Source organism: Oryx dammah, unplaced genomic scaffold, assembly GCF_014754425.2.
Source record: "Oryx dammah isolate SB20612 unplaced genomic scaffold, SCBI_Odam_1.1 HiC_scaffold_23, whole genome shotgun sequence".
Taxonomy (NCBI): domain Eukaryota; kingdom Metazoa; phylum Chordata; class Mammalia; order Artiodactyla; family Bovidae; genus Oryx; species Oryx dammah.
In genome coordinates, this window is record NW_024070207.1 from 125,088,796 (window position 1) to 125,112,556 (window position 23,761).

The following is a 23,761-nucleotide window of genomic DNA, read 5'->3' on the forward strand; positions in this document are numbered from 1 at the left end:
CCAGCCTGATCCCCACGCTGCAGCCCCTGGGACCTGGAATGCCCCCCAGGGGTTATGGAGCCAGCCTGATCCCCACGCCCGGGGCTCCTACGTGAAGGAGCTGTCTCATTCCCTCAAAGGGAGTCCAGCACAGCAGCATCAGAGAGTCGGGACCAAAGCCGAGGAGGCACATCGCAGGAAAAGAATCTCCGGCAGGATGATGTATTTTGTGGCAAATCAGGTCACGCCAGCCCCGACTAGCCACAGTCCAGAATTCCTTGATTCGTATTCAAGAACTCTCCGTCGCGGGAGAGTTCACAGGTTTCGAGAGCCATAAATCCATCTGCTCCCGGCTTATCTTGAGTTTCACACGAAATTAATATTCTACCTACATCCTAGGCTAGGCAAAGACAAACAGCTCCAGAACGCAAAGTGGCAGTATTCTATGTAAGTAAACACTGTGAAAAGACTCGGTTGAAAACATATCTGCAGCTTAACTTCTGTGTTTTAGAGGAATGTATATTTTGGCTTAAAACTCAACATTCAAAAAACGAAGATCATGGCGTCCAGTCCCACCGCTTCATGGCAAATAGATGGGGAAGCAATGGAAACAGTGGCTGACTTTATTTTCTTGGGCTCCAAAATCACTGCAGATGGTGACTGCAGCCATGAAATTGAAAAGACGCTTGCTCCTTGAAAAAAAAGCTATGACCATCCTAGACAGCGTATTGAAAAGCGGAGATATTACCTTGCCGACAAAGGTCCATCTAGTCTAAACGATGGTTTTTCCAACAGTCATGTATGGATGTGAGAGTTGGACCATAAAGCTGAGCACCAAAGAATTGATGCTTTTGAACTGTGGTGTTGGAGAAGACTCTTGAGAGTCCCCTGGACTGCAAGAAGATCCAACCAGTCAATCTTAAAGGAAATCAGTCCTGAATATTCATTGGAAAGACTGATGCTGAAGCTGAAACTCCAATACTTTGGCCACCTGATGTGAAGAACTGACTCATTGGAAAAGACCCTGATGCTGGGAAAGATTGAAGATGGGAGAAGGGAACGATAGAGAATGAGATGGTTGGATGGCGTCACCAACTCGATGGACACGAGTCTGAGCAAGCTCTGGGAGTTGGTGATGGACAGGGAGGCCTGGCGTGCTACGGTCCATGGGGTCGCAAAGAGTCAGACAAGACTGAGCGACTGAACTGCTGATATTTTGTAAACCATATACTATGTGGCCACACAGAAAAATGTCTTTAAAGTGGATGGAAAAAATTTTAAAGGTCAGGAAATACCCAGCCCTTTATCACTCTGAAATGCAATGGCTTCAATTAGAAGGTCTGTAAACCAAAGAATAAAGTACCCAATAACGGAATTAATTTAACAAAGAAAGTATAGGCCAAAATGTGAATCACACTTAAAATTAATCAGCAACACTAAAATAAAGACAAAATGCGAACCCAATAATGTCATTAATTTAACACAGAAACTATGTTAAACCGTGAATCACGCTTCAAATTAATCAGTCACGTAAACCAGAAAATTCCACAGCAGTGAGGATCTGCCTTACCGATGAAGCTTTACTTCAGGTTTACAAAAATAAAAAGTCGACCGCAGTGCCTTATTTACTTTGAAAAAAATAAAAGTAAAAGATAGCTGTGTATTTTAAAAGACCCAAAGATCCTACCAGAGCACTTCATTGAGCAAGGTAACTTGCCAGAAAGAATATAAATTGTTTAACAGATTTTCAACTATTTCAATGCACTTCTGTCAAGACTCCAAGTCTGCACCCTACAATTTCCACCCCAAACCAAATCTCAGATCAAATATCTGTGTGGCACCCCTGGCAAACCCGTATCCTGCTCCAATCCTAGCATGTAACACTCAAATGCCCTCCTTACCTGTGACAGATGAACAGATAACCTCAACATCCATTCTGGGTTCCTACTCGGCAACCAAGTGTCAAAAGAAATTCATTTCAACTGTTCTGTGTGAAGTTCTAAGCTCATCCGAGCTGAAAGACATTGCTGTGTACCCTGTCAGCAAATAGCAACTGTTTCAGGATTTTAGTATTGCAATAACCATGTCAGGACAAAATCAGATCTCAATATAGAGCACTGATTTTTTTTTTTTTTTGGTAGATGATGCTTGGGTTATAGACCCGTTTAGGAATCATCAAGAACCCTTTCACTTTCACTTCATCACATTGATTGCAAAGTGTCTCAAAAGTGTATACACACAGCGCCGGAGCTGACAGTTTTGCAGAGAAGGCAAAGGAGGTGGTAACAGGAAGGCAGAGTCAGAGGGCAGGCAGATGGGGGACATTCACCCATCCCTCTTTGGGGCTGTGGTCAACTGCTAAGGAGGTGGTTTCCCTGGTATCTCGATGGTAAAGAATCTGCCTGCCAATGCCGGAGACATGGGTTTGACCTGTGGCCCTGGGAAGATCCCACATGCCATGGACCATCTAAGACTGTGCGCCCCAACTTCTGAAGCCCATGCCGCTGAGAGCCAGTGCTCCAAAACTGCTGAAGACCCAACACTCTAGGGACCGAGCTCACACCAACAGAAGCCACCACAGCGACAGGCCCGTGCACTGCAGCTTTACAGAGAGGAGGCCCCGACTTCTGCAGCTAGAAAGCAAACCCAAACAGCAGCGGTGCTGGAGTGAGCCGCCCTGCCCCCAAGAGGAGCTGCCCAAGCCGGGGATCGAACCCAGGGCCACCACACTGCAGGCGGATTCCTTTTTTGTTTTTTGGTATTAACACCTTTTTGTATTTCTTTTTTCTTTATTTTAATTGGAGGCTACTTACTTTACAATACTGTGGTGGTTTTTGCCATACATTAACATGAATCAGCCACGGGTGTGTCTATCTGTTCCCCATCCTGACCCTCCCCGCACCCCCTTCCCCATCCCATCCCTCAGGGTCATCCCACTGCACCAGCCCTGAGCACCCTGTCTCATGCCACGAACCTGGACTGGCGATCTGTTTCACATGTGATAATTAATATACATGTTTCCATGCTATTCCCTCAGCTCATTCCACCCTCGCTTCTCCCACAGACTCCAACAGTCTGTTCTTTACATCTGTGTCTCTTTTGCTGTCTCACGTATAGGGTCATCGTTACTGTCTTTCTAATTTTCATATATATGTGTTAGTATACTGTATTGGTGTTTTTCTTTCTGACTTACTTTGCTCTGTATAATAGGCTCCAGTTTCATCCACCTCCTTAGAACGGATTCAAATGTATTCTTTTTAATGGCTAATATTCCCTGTGTATATGTACCATGGCTTTCTTAACCATTCATCTGCCGATGGACATCTAGGTTGCTTCCATGTCCTGGCGATTGTAAACAGTGTGCAGGAGGATTCTTTACCAGCTGAGCCACCAGGGAAGCCCAGTGGAAGACCCAGCAGAGTTAAACAATAAATGAATAAGTAAAATTATGCATATTTTTAAAGACAGCTCAGGAGGAAGCCATCTCACTGGAAAACAGCACAGGAGACGTTGGCCGGCACAGGGCCCGGTTCTGAACACGCCTGCTATGCATCCAGACATCTCTTCTACGGCTCTCGCCCGTGGAGGCCGACTGGAACGAGGCAGGTGGGATGAACGAATAGAAGCTCATCTCAGAAGACACTTCCTAAATCAGCAGAAGACTGCGTTAAGGCACTTGAGGAGGAGTATAAAAGAAGATTCTGGAGTTTTCCATGTGAGTACCATACCATGGACCCCACACACCTCCTAGAATCGCTTTCTAGGTCTAAACAGTGGCCACAGGCCAGATATAAAAGGACCCCCCCCCCTTCATCTCTTTTGTCAAAACTGATGTATTATTTCGTGGGCTGTGTTGGGCCTTCCTTGCAGCATACGATATAGCTCCCCGATTGGGGATCGTACCCTCTGCCTTGGGAGTGTGGAGTCTCAGCCACAGGAGCAGCAGGGAAGTCACGGGACCGAGCTTTAAAAGATTTCTTTGCAGATCACTCAACTATCCATCCATGGGGTAAACAAACCAACACACACACACACACACGATGGGACGTTATGTGCCACAAGAAGGAACACACAAGCTACCCCATCATTAAACTGCAAAGTCATTCCACTGATCAACTAAAACAGGCTCAAAAGGATGAATCTCATGTGATTCTATTCATGTGCGGTGCTTAGAAGCCTCAACTGCAGAGATATTAATATAAAGCGGAACCGTGGGTGCCAGCGGCTGGGGGAGGGGAATAGAGAACTGTTGAAATGAGTATGTAATGTTAGCTTGGAAAGGTGGAAAAAGTTCTACACGTGGATGGTGGTGATGGCTGTGTAACAAGGTGAACGTACTTAACGACAGTGAGAGTCGCTCAGTCGTGCCTGACTCTTTGTGACCATGGAATTCTCCAAGTCAGAACACTGGAGTGCGTAGCCTTTGCCTTCTCCAGGGGATCTTCCCAACCCAGGGATCAAACCCAGGTCTTCCTCACTGCAGGCGGGTTCTTTACCAGCTGAGCCACAAGGGAAGCCGATGGTAGTGAACTATGCATCTAAAAATGGTTAAAACAGGAAATCAAACTGTAAGCCACTGGGGAAAAATGGTTAGCATGGTATATTATAAGTTACCCATATTTTATCACTGTAAAACATAATGCTTTGTAAATCCGACTTAAATTAGGCATTAAGTGAAGGCATGACTTTTCAGACATAGCTTTCTGGACTGTAACTTCATCTTAGGATTCCGTTAAAAACTTGCTAATTGTGCACAGGGGTGTCTCATAAAAGTACGAACGTGCAGGATTCCGCAATTTTTTCCCCCCCTGGTGGCCTCATGGCACATGTTGTGGAATCTATTTCCCAAGCAGGGGTCAAACCTGAGTCCTTGGAAGTGAAAGAACCAAGTCCTAACCACCAAGGAACTCCCCACAAGTATTCAAAGTAATAAGATTTAGAATTACTACTGACCATTAAGAAAATTATGCAAACTTTTTAATAGACTATAAATCACAATGAATCCAACTGAGGCTTATGAATTTATCCAGATGATCACACTGTCAAAAATGTAGTTCTTCCTGCGACGAAAAACAAAATCTAGGAACAGAAACCCAAGTATATTCATTTCTAAAAGTATAGTCATGTTGAGTCGGAGAAGGCAATGGCACCCCACTCCAGTCCACTTGCCTGGAAAATCCCATGGGCGGAGGAGCCTGGTAGGCTGCAGTCCACGGGGTTGGTAGGAGTCGGACACGACTGAAGCGACTTAGCAGCAGCAGCAGCAGTCATGTTGAATATTGGAGGCACCATGCGTGTGTGCGTGCATGCGTGCTCAGTCGAGTCCAACTCTGTGACGCCATGGACCATATCCCACCAGGCTCCTCTCTTCTCCATGGGATTCTCCAGGCAAGAATAGTGGAGTGGGTTGCCATGCTCTTCTCTAGGGGATCTTCCTGACTCAGGGATCAACCCCACGTCTCCTGCTTGGCAGACAGATTCTTTATCACTGAGCCACCTGGAAAGCCCCAGAGTCATCACAGGAGGATTCAAAGTGTATTACTCCTTACCACAGAGCTTCAGAGCCAATGCCAAGAGTTGCTAACCTACGGTGAAACAAGATGAAGGGCAATATTCAATATATGCCAAGTTTGGGGGCAAATCCTAAACCAGCCAAGCTCATACTACCAACATTTGAAAGTGGAAGTGAAAGCCACTCAGTCGTGCCCAACTCTCTGTGACCCCATGGACCGTACAGTCCGTGGGATTCTCCAGGCCAGAATCCTAGAGTTCACAGCCTTTCCCTTCTCCAGGGGATCTTCGCAACCCGGAGACTGAATGCAGGTCTCCAGCACTGCAGGCAGATTCTTTAGCAGCTGAGCCACCAGGGAAGCCCAAGAATACTAGAGTGGGTAGCCTCTCCCTTCTCCAGGGGAACTCCCTGATCCAGGACTTGAACCGGGGTCTCTTGCACTGCAGGTGGATTCTTTACCAACTGAGCTATCAGGGAAGCCCATTTGGGGTCAGATAATTCTTTGGTGTGTGAGAAGGTGGGAGAGGCTGTCCTGTCCATGGTGGGGTGTTTGGCAGCATCCTCAGAGGCCAGGATCACTCCTTCCCATCAAATCAATCAGATATGTCAACCAAACATGTCTCTGGACTTTGCCAAGTGTCCCGGCGGTGGTTGGGGGGGTGGAGGTGGGGGTTAAAAGACTGCCCCCAGTGGAGAACCCCTGTCCTCAAGAAACAGATCTTCAGGAACCGCCCAAGTTTATGAAGAAAACCAAAAGGTAACATTAAGAAAAATAACACTCTCTGATTTGGTGTTAAGAGTCAGAAGTAGTAACGGATGTCAGAAATGAAAGAAACCTGCCATCACCTTCAGGCCATTTTACAACCAGAAGCTACAGCCAATTTCAAGAGCTTATTCTTGAATTTTAATTAATCGGAACTTAATGTCCATGTATACCTTTCCCAGGTGGTGCTAAGCAGTAAAGAAGCAGCCTGCCAGTGCAGGAGACACAAGAAACATGGGTTCGATCCCTGGGGTGGGAAGATCCCCGGAGAAGGGAATGGCAATAGACCTGCTCCAGTATGCTTGCCTGGAGAATCCCCATGGACAGAGGCGCCTGGTGGGTTACCGTCCACGGGGTTGCACAGAGCTGGACACGACTGAATTAGCACAGCACAAGGTCCATTTGCATCAAGTTCCATGAAGAAGAGACTCACTAGACTACCGATCCATCAGTTGAGGGCATGCCCCTGCCAACAGCACGAGTTTTTGTGGGTTTGAAAGGAAAGAAGTGGTTTCTCAAGAGCAAGTGGGTTTTTCCCTGAAAACCTGGATGGAGGGCATGTCTGTGGGGCTCTACCTCTGTGTTCCGGGGATTCAAGAAGGCAAAGGTTGTTTGGATGAAAAGAACACTGAATAAAGCTCAAGCAAAGACTGGCAGCAAGGGCTGAATCACGCTGTCAAATAGCACCTCATCACACACGTTTCATCAATACGAGACCTCAGAAAATAAAGCTGCACTATACCATTATCCACGCGGAATTCACGTCTTCAAATCAACTAGTTATGGTTGCCAGGACACCTGAATGCTTTATGGCTTCTGATAAGACAACTGAGCAACACCCTACGTCTAGCCCATGGCACCCCAAGCCTGCCGAACCATACCCATGTCCCAACCCGTGCCACTGCCTACACCATACCTTAGTACGAAAAAGCCCTGCAACCGGGTTGGTCTGTAACACGGTGGACCGTCCAGATGAGATTCACAGAACACGCTGTTTTGCTCCTGCTACAGTGTCTGGTTCTAACCATCAACAGTTCTACCGGGAATGTCTCCAGGCTCCAGGTAATCACCTGTCTCAGCATCACGGCTAATTCTAAATGCAGTCCTTTGAGCCCTTTTAGGACTTTATGAACAGAAAACAGCTGGTGAGAACGGGCCACCCATCCCCTTATACTAGGCTCACCTCACCCCAACGGACCAGTTCCAACCTGGGAAAGGAGTACATCAAAGCTGTTTATTGTCATCCTGCTTATTTAACGTATATGCAGAGTACAGCCGAAGTTGTGACCAACCTAGACAGCATATTAAAAAGCAGACACATTACTTTGCCAACAAAGGTCCGTCTAGTCAAGGCTATGGTTTTTCTAGTGGTCGTGTATGGATGTGAAAAATGAACTACAAAGAAAGTTGACTGCTAAAGAACTAATGCTTTCGAACTGCGGTGTTGGAGAAGGCTCCTGAGAGTCCCTTGCACTGCAAGGAGACGCAACCAGTTCATCCTAAAGGAAATCAGTCCTGAATATCCACTGGAAAGACTGATGCTGAAGCTGAAGCTCCAACACTTTGGCCACCTGATGCGAAGAACTGACTCCTTAGAAAAGACCCTGATGCTGGGAAAGACTGGAGACAGCAGAAGGGGATGACAGAAGACGAGATGGTTGGATGGCATCACCGACTTGAGGGACATGAGTTTGAGCAAGCTCTGGAAGATAGTGAAGGATAGGGAAGCCTGGAGTCCATGGGGTCTCAAAGAGTTGGACATAACCAAGCAACTGAACAACAACATCACACGAAATGCCACGCTGGATGAAGCACAAGCTGGAATAAAGATTGCAGGGAGAAATATCCACAAGCTGGAATCAAGATTGCAGGGAGAAATATCAACAACCTCAGACGTGCAGATCATACCACCCTAATGGCAGAAAAATCATTCTTGAAAGGACAGAATTACAGAGCCAGAGAAGTCAGTGGCTGCCAAGAGCCACAGAGGGTGGCCATGCAGGGGGGACAGGCAGGGGTTTTCCTGTGTGAATGGAACGGTTTCTGTGTTGGATTATGGTGGGGGTTACTTAAAGCTCCACATATGATTATAGCTCACACACTGTCCACATGCACCCACGCACACACACCCCAAAACTGCTAAAATGTAGACCAGGGCGGCATCAGTGCAAAACTGCGGATATCAGTTTCCTACTTTTGATAACATAGTATCTTCACAAAAGACCAGGGAAGGCGGAGGAGGGTACCCTAGACCTCAATTTGCTATTGTTTTTGCTTCCCGATGGAGCTGGTGCAGGAGATGTAAGAGACTGTGGTTTCAGTCCCTGGGTGGGGAAGATCCCCTGGCAGAGGGCGTGGGCAATTCCCTCCAGTGAGAATCCCATGGACAGAGGAGCCTGGCGGGCTATACATTTCATGGAGTCGCAACGAGTGGGACACAACTGAAGCATCTGAGCATGCACGCACAAGCTATTTTTGCCACGTCTTGTGAGTCTGATGTTATTTCAAAATAGAAATTGTCAAAAGGAACAGCGTCTCAGTGATGAACAGATACACCAAACGTGGGCTATTCATCCAATGGAAAGGGGCCTGGTAATTAAAACCAATGCAACAACACGGTTGAACCTTGAAAATGTTCCACCGAGTGAAAACCAGCCATCCACAAAGCGCACACACACTGCGTGACTGCATTCACACGAAACATCCAGAATGAACAAATCCAGAGATGCTGACTGTCGACGGGTGGGGACTGGGGACTGGCGGAGGCCTGAACAAGGAGTGAGTTCTCATGGGTCCTTGGGGTTCTTTGGGGAGCGAGGAAATGGTTTAGAATTACCTGTGGCGATGGTTGCGGAGCTCTGTGAATATTCTAAAAACCACCAAAGTGTACAGTCTAAATGGGCGAATTGTCCACTATGTGAATAACAACGCGATCAAGTTGTTAACACAATACGGCCATGTCTGGCAGACGAGTTGTTATGTAGCCATGATTTACTGTTATTTCTTCACCCAAGGGGGCCCGGGGTGGTTGGTTGAAAAGGTCACCTATGATACTGTTTCAAATTACACAGGCCCATCTGTTACTGATACCTATGTGACCCCAGGCGTGTCTAGGTAAATGGAGATAGCCCCCCTGCTGCTAAGAGAATTAGAATCAGACTCCTTTGGGCACTGTGCAGGCAGGGTTAACATCAGGGTCCTTGCCTTTTCCTTAGGGAAGCCTGGCATGCTGCAGCCCACAGGACTGCAAAGGGTCGGATACGACTAAACAACAAAAACCCCCATCACTCCCCTGCATTCCACCAGGCTGGCTTATCAACTTTTCCCTTAAAAAAAAAAAAAAAAAAAATCAACTCTCTTATTGCTCGTTCCTCGCCTTTGCCCATAGAGTCTGCCATCTAGAACACATATCTTCACTATGCATTGAGATCCCAAGCGCCACCAAAACCAGCCCAAGTCTCCCCTTCAAGACGAAGGTCCAGTCTTCCTCAGCGGCTGCAAGGCAGGTTGGTAGATCCTTCCTGGGAATTCCCACAGCAGGAGACGTCTGCAACCGTCCATGGGACACCCATCCATGCCACGGCTTTCTAGGACCTGTAATGCCTTCCCCCAAAACACAAGACACATCTCACTTAATCTCCGCACACTCCACAATGCTCCAGAAGTTAAGAGATTCAGAGAACGGTCAACCCTAGAAACAAAAGACTTTCATAAAGGGGGGGTCTTGAAAAGGAAGTTCTCGATCTGGGTGAGACCCGGGCCTTGCTGCAAGCTGGGTGAAACACAGCAGCCAAGATGATGGCTCCAGACCCCAGAGGTCCCCGTACTAGGAACCCTGCCTGGGTTCTCTGTGCTCTCACAGTCCACGTGGGGCTCGGACGGAAGGAAAACGCCTCCCCAGGGGCCCCCAGCACAGGCCAAATGGCCTCACGATGCTGTCCAACAAGGTGTTTATGCTAAGTTCTGTCTGGACCACAAACCAGGCTGTGGAGGTCTGTCGTTTCCAAACACATACAAGACAAGCATCAAAAAAAAAAAACACACAACCACCTCTGTTTCTCATAAATCAGCCATCCGAGGGAAAATAAGTGCCTGAAACGTTCACGGGAATGTGAGACCATGAAAGAAATAACCATCTCCATCTCTCTTTCCTAAAATTTCTGACTTTCCAAACGTGCTGCGAAACAGGAGTTTATTACGAAGTGCCAACACAGAGAGATACACAGCGTGTTTTGGTTACCAAATCAACTATTACAAGACATCTTGAGAAATTACTGTTTCTGGTACATACAGCCAATAAGTAATAGTAAATTTTTTAAAAAAACATGGACCAGTTGACAGGATACTTCATTATAGAATAAGAAACAAATCCATTTTACAATTTTACTTACTCAGAGACAAATGTAGGCAAATCTCGTCTTCCTTCTGGGGTTTATTTTTAGGCCTGTTTTCTGTCTTCAGTTACCTGTCAACAAAAATACATCCAAAATCAGGCAAAAAAAGAAGTCAACGAAACCCACTCCAGTATTCTTGCTTGGGAAACCCCACGGACAGAGGAGCCTGGTGGGTTACAGCCCCTGGAGTCTCAAAAGAGTTGGACACGAGTTAGTGACTAAGCAACAACAAATTGCATTTTATCACACCGAGTATTTTTTAACGTATTTCTTTTTTAATGCAGGAAATATTACAATAGAATCTGGAAAATAGATCCTGGTGAACTCAATAAAAATTGCCAGATCTCCCTTGCAGCCATTCAAAAACAAAAAAAAGTCAACAAAAACATCTCAACTACATTCTCGACCGTTCAAAGACTTAACGCAGATTTCTGAAGCAGGGGGGTCTTAGGAAGCGGAAACACTAACAGTGTCAACCACCGTCGGGGAAATTCAGTCTTTTCTCTCTGTGCATACAGTGAGCCTGTTCACACGAAATATGTTCAAAACTCTCAATCTCAAACTAGTTATGATCACCTCACTAGACATTCCAATCACCCCAACACACGAGACCCAGCTCACTCATCTCTGCACACTCCACAATGCTCCAGAAGAGATTCAAAGAGGGGTCAACTAAGCCAGCTAGAGCATCTCGCCAGCTCTCACTGTTCTCTAAGCACCCTAAAACACACTAAATGAAAACACAGGTTATTTCTCGCTCGATTCGATGCAACTTGGCACATTCTCACTGAGAACTCCGTGTCCAGCCATGTGGAAAGAGCAAACGCCGCTCGGCGACGCTGCTGTTGGCATCACGTATGGTGGGGTTGGGGGCAGAAGCAGTAAGGATGCTTTCCAGGTTCAGAGCTCGAGCAAAAGGTGGGATGTTTGGGAAGTCAGAGTGGAGGAGAGCGCCAAAGTTTTTGAAGGTGTGAACTTCTCCTGAAACCCCTGTTGGCTCTCCCACTCTCTGAGCGATTCTGAACTAGGTGATCGCACATGTCTGAGCGGTGGCAGAGGTCACATTCCCAGAGTTAGGTCTGTGTAACCAACGGACTTCCCTGGTGGCTCAGACGGTAAAGCGTGTGCTACAATGCGCGAGCCCCAGGTTCAATCCCTGGGTCGGGAAGATCTCCAGGAGAAAGAAACGGCAACCCACTCCCGTGTCCTTGCCAGCAAAACCCCATGGACGGAGGAGCCTGGTGGTCACGGGATCGCAAAAAGTCAGACATGAGTGAGCAACTTCGCATCACTTCCCTTCAACCGTAACCCCTGGAGCTGTGAGCCTGGCTGGGACGCACCTGGGGTGGGATTTCTCCTCCTCAGCAGCACTGGCATCGGGACCAGATCACTCTACGCGGTGGGCTTCCCAGGTGGTGTTCGTGGTAAAGCCACCTGCCAACGCACTGGACGTTAAGACATGCAGGATCAATCCCTGGGTTGGGAACATGCCCTGGGGGAGGGCATGGCAACCCACTCCAGTATTCTTGCCTGGAGAAATCCCATGGACAGAGGAGCCCAGCGGGCTACAGTCCATGGGGTCGCAAAGAATCGGACACAATCGAAGCAACTCGGCAGGCACGCAAGCATTCTCTGGGGTGGGCGTGGGGGGCTGCGCTCCGTGTGAGAGGACTCTGAACAGTGTTTCAGGCCCTATCCACTCGACGCCACAGTAATCCTGCCATCCACCACCCAGGGTGTGACAACCAAACTGACCCTGGAGGCCCAGTGTCCCCTGGACAGCACGGTCACCCGAGTGAGATCATCTCAAGATTATCACACTAAGGCTTCCCAAGTGGCGCCAGTGGTAAAGAATCTGCCTGCAGGAGACGCAAGAGACCTGGGTTGCGTCCCTGGGTTGGGAAGATGCCCTTGGAGGAGGGCATGGCCACACATGCCAGTATTCCTGCCTGGAGAATCCCATGGACAGAGGAGCCTGGTAGGCTACAGTCCATGGGGTTGCAGAGAGACAGGACTGAAGTTAAGTGATATCGTATGACATCACTTATACGTGGAGTCCAAAAATAAATGTAACACCCTGGCAGTCTAGTGGTTAGTGGTCTGACCTCTTACTGCCCAGGACCCCAAATCAATCCTTGGTCAGGGGCGAAACTAAGATCTCACAAGCTGTGCAGCACAGAAAATTAATAAACAACTTTTAAAAAGACAAATAAATGCTACAAAGGAACTTCTTTACAAAACAGAAACAGACTCAGACACAGAAAACAAACTGATGCTTACTAAAGGGGGAAGAAGGGTTGGGATAAATGAGGAATTTGGGATTAAGATATACACACTACTATGAATATATATAAAATGGATATACAACTAAATTGCACAGCACGAGGAATTACAATATCTTTCTCATAACCTACCATGAGAAAGAATCTGATAAATAATAGATTCGACGGTATTTCTATAAATGTAAAGACCACCACTGAACCCAGAGGAGGAGGATCTGGCCAGTGAGACAGAAACAAGAGCGCAGCCATGGGGGATGAAAACCCCAGACAGGGCGGGGTTCCTGGCTTCTAGTGACAGCCACCACTCAGATTACCAGGGGAAGACTAGCAAGTAACCGCCGCCGAGACGGAGGACTCGAGCGGGGCCCGTAGCGGATAGGATGACAAGGATGAACACACGCCGTCTTCTCTGCATCTGCTCCCTGCACGGAAGAAACCTAGGAAGACTTCACGGAGGTGGCGGCATCCCTTGCCGCAAGAAGTCAGGTGAAGAGGAAGGTAAAGCAGCTGCCACACGTGAGCGGTACTGGAGGTCAACGGATGGGCGCAAGCAGAGGGCATGGAAGTTTTCCAAAATGTTCTGACAGGCAGGTGCTCGGAAAAGAGGATGCTGACAGCAGAGTACGGGAGGGCTGGTTGGTGGGGGACAAAGGGTAGCCCCACACAGCACAGGAAAGAGACCCCTCTCCCCCACCGCCCGATCAGTGTAGACCAACCTCAGTCCTGGGACCACCCAGCCTAAGAACAGCAGCTAGCGGTGGTGCATGCCGGCTCCAGGGCCGCCCAACGATCAGAGCCGGGAGACCAGGAGACCAGTTCAGTTCAGTCGCTCAGTCGTGTCCGACTCTGCAGACCCCATGGACTGCAACACGCCAGGCTTCCCTGCCCATCACCAACTCCCAGAGCTTGCTCAAGCTCCTGTCCACTGAGCTGGTGAGGCCATCCAAGCATCTCATTCTCTGTTGTCTCTTCTCCCCCCGCCTTCCATCTTTCCCAGCATCAGGGGCTTTTCCAATGAGTCACTTCTTCGCATCGTGTGGCCAAAGTATTGGAGCTTCAGCAGAGGACCAGAGCCAAGCTGTTTTCTGACTTGCTCTCAAACCATCCAGAATCCCCCTACCCCTCGAAGGAACACATCTGGACCACCAGGAATTAGGGTCCAGTCTTCCAGTCTTGCTCTTTTTTATCCACACCCCCACCACGTGTTGTCTAAGCTTTACAAGGAAGGGCCCACCCTCTTGGCAGACAGTGCTCAGAACCCTTTAACTCTTACCAGTTTCAGTTCAATTACTCAATCGTGTCTGACTCTTTGCGACCCCACAAACTGCAGCACGCCAGGCCTCCCTGTCCATCACCGACTCCCAGAGTTTACCCAAACTCATGTCCATTGAGTCAGTGATGCCATCCAACCATCTCTTTCTCTGTCGTCCCCTTCTCCTCCTGCCCTCAACCCTTCCCAACATTAGGGTCTTTTCAAATGAGTCAACTCTTCGCAACAGGGGGCCAAAATATTGGAGTTTCAGCTTCAGCATCAGTCCTTCCAATGAACACCCAGGACTGATCTCCTTTAGGGTGGACTGGTTGGATCCCCTTGCAGACCAAGGGATAACTCTATCAAAGGGCTGCAAAAGGCGCCCCATGCACAGTCTACTCCACTGCTCCATTCTGTCTTCCTTCCACCGAACTAGTATGCACACATATTCAGTTAAAAAAAAGAAAATGAAAAAGTTAAAAAAAAGAGAGAAACAGATTTCCAAGCCTCACTTTGCTCCTAATTAATTATAAGAAACTCTCTCCAGACCAGAGACTTCTCAGCTGTGAAATGAGGGCATTAAATTATTTATGAGGTTTCACCCACATCAAAAAGGAAAATCGGAGGATCCATTTTCCTGTTGACTTCCTTGGTAAATTCTAAGGGAAAACACCTTGGAGGGAGCTGAGGATTTGCAAAGGGATTGCTTTGGGAGGACCTGGTGGGGAGGAGGGGTGGGCGGCAGACGGGTGTGAAGAGGAATTCACGTGTGTTCCACAGCCACCTGAGCACAGAAATGCATCCAAGGCAATTTTTTTCCCTCCTCTGAAGTTGCCATAATGATTAACATGTTCACGCTGGAGAAACTCAAGTTGTACAATCACGGGGGGAAAAAATGCGAAAAATCTAAAATACGTTTCCCGAAACCACAGAGCATGAGACAGGAGCTGCAGTTTCCTCCCGAGTCCTCTTCTTTTTTTTTTTAAGAGAGCCCGGAATTAACCCAGCCGAGCCCCAGCAGCTAAGATACATTCCGGAGGGAGGGATCCCAATGCCAGAGAATTTGAACCACTTCAGTCGCCACCTACGTGCAGAGTTCAGGGTCTGTATGATGAAGCTGTTGTCTCCTGCACTATCAATACCGCCCAGTGTTTTTTATATATTCGGATGATTCAGTCCATATTAGATTTTTTTTAATTTACTTTTAATTGAAGGATACTTGCTTTACAACGCTGTGTTACTTTCTGCTGTACAACAATGTGACTCAACCCTATGTACAAGTATGTCCCTTCCCTCTTGAACCTCCTTGTCATCCCCTTAACCCAACCCCAACCCTCTAGGTCATCGCAGAAGAGAGCTGGGCTTCCTGTGCTATACAGGCAGCTTCGCAGGAGCTAGTTATTTTACCAGTGAAAGTGAAAAGTGAAAGTCGCTCAGCCGTGTCTGACTCTTTGCAGACCCCGTGTACTTGTACAGTCCAGTGGGATTCTCCAGGCCAGAATACTGGAGTGGGTAGCCTTTCCCTTATCCAGGGGATCTTCCCGATCCAGGAATTGAACTGAGCTCTCCCGCATTGCAGGCAGACTCCTTACCAGCTGAGCCACCCAGGTGACACACGGTGGTATGGTGTACATGTCGGAGCCGCTGTCTCAGGCCACTCCACCCTCTCCTTCACCCGCTCTGTTCACAAGCCTGTCTCTATTCCTGCCTTGGAAATAGGTTCATCAGCACCACTTTTCTAGACTCCTACCAGGCTCCTCCATCCGTGGAATTTTCCAGGCAAGAGTACTGGAGTGGGTTGCCATTTCCTTCCCCAGGGGATCTTCCGGAGCCAGGGATCGAACCTGGGTCTCCCGCATCGCAGGCAGACGCTTTCTTTACCATCTGAGCCACGAGGGAAGCCCTCCATTCCACATACATGCCTTAATACATGACATTCGGTTTTCTCTTTCTGACTGCCTTCCCTCTGAATAACACGCTCTAGGTTCAGCCACCTCACTAGAAACATCAGTTCAGTTCAGCCGCTCGGTCATGTCCGACTCTTGGCGACCCCGTGGACCGCAGCACGCCAGACTTCCCTGTCCATCACCAAGTTCTGGGGCTCGCTCAAACTCACGTCCATCGAGTCACTAGAACCTACCAGATGGTTAATCCTTTAAATCTGTGCTTTCTCTAATGGGGTTAATTGTGTCCCCTGCCCTCCCCACCCCCAGCCACCGTCACTGGACACCAGGCCATGTCTGGAAACATTTTCAGTCCTCAGGACTCCGGGAAGAATGTTACTGGCATCGAGTGAGGCCAGAGGTGCTGCTGAAGCTCGTACAGCACATAGAACAGCTCCCTTCATAAACAGCTAGTAATATCTGGCTCAAATGTCAATATCGCCACGGCTGAGAAATCCTCATTTGAACCATACCAAAAATTAAAAAAAAAAAAAAAAAGACACTTATTTAGTGGTGCCAGGTCTTGGTCGTAGCATGCAGGCTCTTTAGTTATGGCATGTGGGATATAGTTCCTGAAGAGAGATTTAACCCAGGGCTCCCTGCACTGGGAAGGGGGAGTCTTAGCCACTGGACCACTGAGGAAGTCCCCATACTAACATCTCTATAATTCTGCAGAAGGTATATACTGTGTATCACGCTTATTCTTTTCAAAGTAACAGAATACATACACTACAGGTGAAGCAAGACTTCTCATCTCAGCTGCAAACTTTCCAGCATCCTCTATCCTCAATTCTGCTCTCCAAAGCAACCACATTTGAATCATAGAATCGTTTCTACAATTGGCAATATTCCTTGTCATGGACTCACATGATTCTAAATAAGCTGCGGTGCGATATACCCTATCAACTTTAGAGATCACTTACTTGGTTTTCTCACATACGGATGAAGATTTTGTTTTTGTAAATTCCACTTACTCCTTGGAAGAAAAGTTATGACCAACCTAAGACAATGTATTAAAAAGCAGAGACCCTACTTTGCCAACAAAGGTCCGTCTAGCCAAGACTATGGTTTTTCCAGTAGTCATGCATGGATGTTAGAGTTGGACTATAAAGAAAGCTGAGCACAGAAGAATTGATGCTTTTCAACTGTGGTGTTGGAGAAGACCCTTGGACTGCAAGGAGATCCAACCAGTCCATCCTAAATATTCATTGGAAGGACTGATCATTTATTCAGTTTGAAGCTGAAACTCCAATCCTTTGGCCAACTGATGCGAAGAACTGACTCATTTGAAGAGACCCTGATGCTCGGAATGATTGAAGGCAGGAGGAGAAGGGGACAACAGAGAATGAAATGGTTGGATGGCGTCACCAACTCGATGGACATGAGTTTGAGCAAGCTCCAGGAGTTGGTAATGGACAGGGAGACCTGGCATGCTGCAGTCCATGGGGTCGCACAGAGTCAGACACGACTGAGCAACTGAACTGAACTGAACTGAAATTCCCACCAGCCATCCTGGCTTACCCTCCCACATTTTTCCAACAGTGTAACATGTTTTGGTTACATATAAACTCTACACAGCTATTTTGACAATGCAACAGGCATTTCAGGCAAGCATGCGGTAGGGTGATGATGTCTTTCTTAGGTCTAACTCTAATTTTCCTGGGATGATTTGGCTGCCTCTGTTTTTCTTTGATAATTCCTCCAACAACCCTCCACCGTCTTCCAATTTTTCACTCAGATAACCTGGTAGTTCTGTGTTCACCCCAACCACTGCTCTCCTGACCCCCCAAATATATATACACAGACTCTGCTTGTCAGAGTGAGATCTGCTGAGACCAGATGCCCCCAGACCACACCACCAGCATTGTGACGACTCCTTCCGCCTCTCTCTGTCTCAGGGACCCCAAGTCTCCCCCGTTTCTTGGTTTACTGTCTCCTTTCGATGGAACCCATTCTGCAGCAGCTTCCCGAGAAAAGTGATGTATGAAACCTAGAAACCTGCTGATAATCCTGAGTATGGACAAATCTCTTTATGCTACTCTGAATTAACAACCTGTGAGGGAATGAATGCAAAAATCTGAGTGAAAATAAATTTTCATAGAATTCTAAGCTCAGTCTCTTTTCCGACTTAAGAAATATGTCATTCTGATTCCAGGCCCTTCCTATGACTCTTTTCCATCCAAAAAAAAAATAGTACTTAGACGCTGCCTTTACCCCTGATTTTCTACAATGAAATGCTGATGAGATTTCAAGTAGTAATTTTCGATATGCTTAATTTCTATTCTCTGTTTTAGTGATTTGGTTTGAAATTTCTGTCTTCTTCAGATTGGAGATTTCCCTCCTTCCCTCTGCCTTCTGCCCCTGTTACCCTGCAATACTTATTAGGCAAAATCTGAATAACTCTCTCTCATCTGACAAAACTTCCTGCACTGTATGTTTGTTGCCCAGTAAGGTATTCATTTACTTCCTATCTGAGAAGTAAAGGGCGGCTTCCCCGCTAGCTCAGCTGGTAAAGAATCCACCTACCATGCAGGAGACCCCAGTTCGATTCCTGGATCGGGAGGTTCCCCTGGAGAAAGCATAGGCTACCCAACTCCAGTGTTCCTGGGCTTCCCTAGTCGCTCAGCTGGTAAAGAATCCATCTGCAATGCGGGAGGACCTGGGTTCCATCCCTGGGTTGGGAAGACCCCCTGCAGAAGGGAATCCCACTCCAGTATTCTGGCCTGGAGAATTCCATGGACTGTATAGTCCACAGTGTCACAAAGAGTCGGACACAGCTGAGTGACTTTCACTGGGAAGTAAGGGCTTCCCAGGTGGCGTCTGTAGTAAAGAACCTGCCTGTCAGTGCAGGAGACGAGAGAGACCTAGGTTCAGTCGCTGGTTCAGGAAGATCCTCCGACACAGGAAATACCAACCCACTCCCATATTCTTGCCTGGAAAATTCCATGGGCAGAGGAGCCTGGCGACTACAGGCTCGCAAAGAGTCAGACACAACAGAGCTTGCACTCGAGTACGGGGGTTCACTTAGCCATGTGTGAGTACTGAGCAGTTGAGAAGTGGATAGTACAACTGACGTGTTGACTTTAAATGGAATTCGCTTTTCATTAATTTAAGTTTAAAGAGTCACACATGGCTGGGGGCTACCATGCGTGACGGCACAAACCTAAAGATGACGTCAAGAGGAAAAGAAAGCAACCGAGGAAGGTCAGTGCCTTTAGCACGACCTTAACATGTTTTAAATGATGTTTAAGATGTTTAAGATGATATTAAACACGGAATAAAAAAGTGAGAGCGATTTCTAAATTCCCTCGGTTACTATTTCCAGCATGAGGTCCCAGGATGTAACTCCTTAGGGGTCTCCTTCCTCGGAAGAGTTGGAGGACCTTTCGGCATGATGTCAGACAAGCAGAAGCATCCATCTGCCCGTAAGACAATAAATGTTTTATTATACCCAGTGTATGAACAGGGCAGCCAAGGGTCCTCTCTCTCCTGAGGGGAAGAGAGGAAATGAAAGTTGCTCAGTCGTGTCCAACTCTTTGCGACCCTGTGGACTGTAGCTCCACCAGGCTCCTCTGTCCATGGGATTCTCCAGGCAAGAAGACTGAAGTGGGTAGCCTTTCCTTTCTCTAGGAGATCTTCCCGGACCAGGGATCGAACCCAGGTTTCCCGCATTGCAGGCAGATTCTTTGCCATCTGAGCCATGAGGAAAGCCCAGGTCGCCTCCGTATTTCGCAGAAAAGAGAAATCTGTATCATAGTCACAGCATCACAGCATAAAGTAGAAGCAAAACGTTAAAAATAATAACACTCAAGTTGCAGATGGCAACTTCTTCGAATGCCACCCCTGACGGCTGTCACGGAGCCCTGATCTCAGCATACCTGGCAATAGAACACGGTTCTCTACACGTGTTCTAGCAAAAAAAACACTGCTTCTGCGTGACAGGTGCTCCCAGGGACAGAAACTAGAGCAGCTGGCAAAGGCCTTCTCTGTGCGTTCATTCACTCACTCATTCGACAAACGTCACAAACCTCACAAACTGGCATCCGTCTATGATCAGTAAACAGGGACAGAAAACAGAGCAAAATCAAACCGGACAACCCACCACAAAGCTGCCCAGCGTCTTGTTTGGTCAGAACCACTGGGAACCGCTTTATGAAAGTCCAGAACAGGACACGGCCGGCACACCACAGCTGTGCATTTACAACAAAGAGCAGGATCGCCATGCAAAAAAAGTCACTCTTCTAATTTCAGCTCTGAAGAAACACAACCATACGAGCATTCTAGCGAAGTGAAGTCAAAGTCGCTCAGTCGTGTCTGACTCTTTGCAACCCCATGGGCTGTACCCGCCACGCTCCTCTGTCCATGGGATTCTCCAGGCAAGAATACTGGAGTGGGTTGTCATTTCCTTCTCCAGGGGATCTTCCCAACCCAGGGATTAAACCCAAGTCTCCTGCATTGCAGGAAGACTCTTTACCGACTGAGCTACAAGGGAAGCCCTTGTAGCTAGCACAGGTACTCTAGGTATAGGGAAATAAAAATTCAGGAAACACCAATCATTTTAAATTTAAGGATCAACAGGGAAACACATTTTCTTCATCTACTCTTCTGCTAAGTCATTTAATACGCACTCCGTCCTGCAAAGTGACGTTTTATTATGCTTGTAGATTTTTTTTACAAGCTCGGCGTTAAAAGTATGAGTTATTCAAATAAGGACACTCACCAGGACATTTATATAAACTTGATTTCTTCCTCAAAGCATGATGACACTAATAACAAGTATTTCATGCTTGTAACTGGCAAAATCAATGCCTGTGAGCCTGTACTGACGTGTATGAGCACATATATATTGATATGTAGATACATGCATCATTTACCTCACTGGAAGGACTCATGCTGAAGCCGAAGCTCCAATACTTTGGCCGGTTGATGAGAAGAGCTGACTTATTGGAAAAGAACCTGATGCTGGGAAAGATTGAAGGCGGGAGGAGAAGGGGACGACAGAGGACGAGACGGTTGGATAGCATGACCGATTTGATGGACGTGAGTTTGCTGCAAAGTCCAGGAGATAGTGAAGGACAGGGAAGCCTGGCGTGCTGCAGTCCACGGGGTCGCAAAGAGCAGGACACGACTTGGAGACTGAACAGCCACCAGCACAACAGCAGGCTGAACCATACACACGTCACATGTGACAAATGAAAAGTGCTTTCCCAACTCACACCACGATAGGCCAAATAAATTTCACACAGAGAGACTAAGACGGGACTTGTCACCTGAAAATATGGTATGAGACAGGTAATAGAACATGACCCAACTGGTCTTCTAATTATATAACCACCCAGAGCTACTATCAACAGGAAAAAAAAAAAAAACGGGCCCATGACAACTTTTAATAAGCTATCTACCAGTCGCACAGAATATGATGGCAGGCAATTTTATTTGGTGGCGTGAAATTTTATTTAACGAGAGAAAACAAATCACAGCACTTAAAGAGGATATATTAAAGTATCAGGATAACACGATCTTTTCTTATTCAGCCAACTGTCCATCAACAGCCACTACGATTTCTACACAGAGAACCACACCAAAGGATAAAAATAACCTTCAGGTGAGACATCAGTTTCTGGTTTACAGATGACACTGTGAGTGTACCACAGTGTACAAAACAATCCTAATTAATCTCTCCTCATCTCCCAAAACACTCTCTCCACATTTTGCAATGAGCCATTAAGAGAACTTCTTTTTTTTCCCTGATGTGGACCATTTTTACACCTTGACTGAATTTGTTACCACATTGCTTCTCGCTTCAGTTTTCCTGTCTAAGCAGTCCTCTTCAACGTAATTGTCAAGCACAGGACGTGTTACCTACTGGCTGAAATCGTCATACATGTTTCTGAGCAGCATACGGCGCTGGTGTTGACGTTGCTGTTTCTGTCATATGCAAACACTTCCTTCTCCCTCCCCGCCTCACCGGGAAAGCTCAACCGTATGGTCCTCAATTTCATTTAATGACACAGCTCTAAGAAGATCCTTTTGGATCTCAAAGACGATTCAATTCGACTCTGTGCTTACATAAACACCTCAGAATCCAGGACAACAATGGCAACGATCGGCTCATTCAAGAACAGAGTCTGAAAATGCAGGCACATACGCACACCTTCTGATTCACAGATCTAAGTTCTTCTGCAAATGTCACCTCCGTATTTAGGACATCAGAAAGATATCCCAAGTAATGGATGGAGAAAGTAGCATATATATATATACATATATACATATATCTGTTCTACACATGGTGTGTAGAATGGATCGCTGATGAGGAACTGCTGTATAACACGGCAGAGCCCAGCCAAGGACTCTGTGATGACCTGGAGAGTTGCATCCGACTCTTTGCCACCCCATGAACTGCAGCACACCAGGCCTCCCTGTCCATCACCAATTCCTGGAGTTCACTTAAACTCATGTCTATCGAGTCGGTGATGCCATCCAGCCATCTCATCCTCTGTTGTCCCCTTCTCCTCCTGCCCCCAATCCCTCCCAGCATCAGGGTCTACTCATATGAGTCAACTCTTCGCATGAGGTGGCCAAAGTATCAGAGTTTCAGCTTTAGCATCAGTCCTTCCAATGAACCCCAGGACTGATCTCCTTTAGGATGGACTGGGTGGATCTCCGTGCAGTCCAATGTACTCTGAAGAGTCTTCTCCAACACCACAGTTCCAAAGCATCAATTTTTCGGCACTTCAGCTTTCTTCGTGGTCCAACTCTCACATGACAACCGGAAAAAATCATAACTTTGACTAGGCAGACCTTCGTCGGCAAAGTGATGTCTCTGCCTTTTAATATGTTACATAGGCTGGAGACATTCCAGGTCGCCACAACTGGGGCTGAAACCGAGGCTTTTTCACCACCAGCAAGCGCTGACAGGTCACGGAACATACACACCTGCCATCTGTCCACACCTGCCATCTGTCCACATCTGGCTCACGCATACAGCCCAGAGTCTGTCTGGCCCGGCCACAACCCAAGCCCACCTCCTTCCCCACCTGTTCACAAGCTCCCCTCACTGGTTTTGCATCCCCCAGCCTCAGACCTTTGAGAGAACCCATGAGTCCAACCCAGGAGCGTCTTCAAGCCTCCTGCCACGTCTCACTCTGTCTGCAAGCTCCCCGCTGAAGCCACGCTTTAGCCGCCGGAGGCAGTTCCTCCGGGCACCCTCCTGAGGTCTCATAATGAAAGTGAGAAGAGACAGCTGGCATGAGAAGCTCTTGTGGCTATGACGTGGGCATCCCCCGTTCTTCTATCCGGGATGCATCTGACCTAGTAACCAGGAGTATGCATGCTCAGGCCAGAGGCTCTGGGACAATCCACCCCTTGCTGGTCATACACACCAGGATTTCTCACGCCTCCAGCCCCTCATCTCTTTGAAAAGGGTTGTTGCTATTGAGTCTCTAAGTTGCGCCTGACTCTTTGGTGACCCCATGGACTGCAGCCCGCCAGGCTCCTCCGTCCATGCGATTTCCCAGGCAAGAACACTGGAGCAGGTCGCCATCTTCCTGACCTGGGGATTGAACCCACATCTCCAGCACCAGCAAGCATTGATTCTTTACCAGTAAGCCCACCAGGGGAGCCATGTCCAAAGTGG

The 23,761-nt window shown here is 47.5% G+C and overlaps 1 protein-coding gene across 5 annotated transcripts in view; it reads right to left on the reverse strand.

The window, feature by feature from the left end:
* TBL1X (transducin beta like 1 X-linked) overlaps positions 1–10,742 on the reverse strand; it is a 153,922-nt gene extending 143,180 nt beyond the window's left edge. For 3 of the 5 annotated variants that reach the window (XM_040266493.1, XM_040266492.1, XM_040266491.1), the window contains exon 1: positions 10,646–10,742. The gene's annotated coding sequence lies outside the window, so the exon portion shown is untranslated. The remainder of the gene's footprint in view (positions 1–10,645) is intronic. The other 2 variants (XM_040266494.1, XM_040266495.1) reach the window with 2 other exon arrangements.
* Between the last annotated feature and the right edge of the window lie 13,019 nt (positions 10,743–23,761).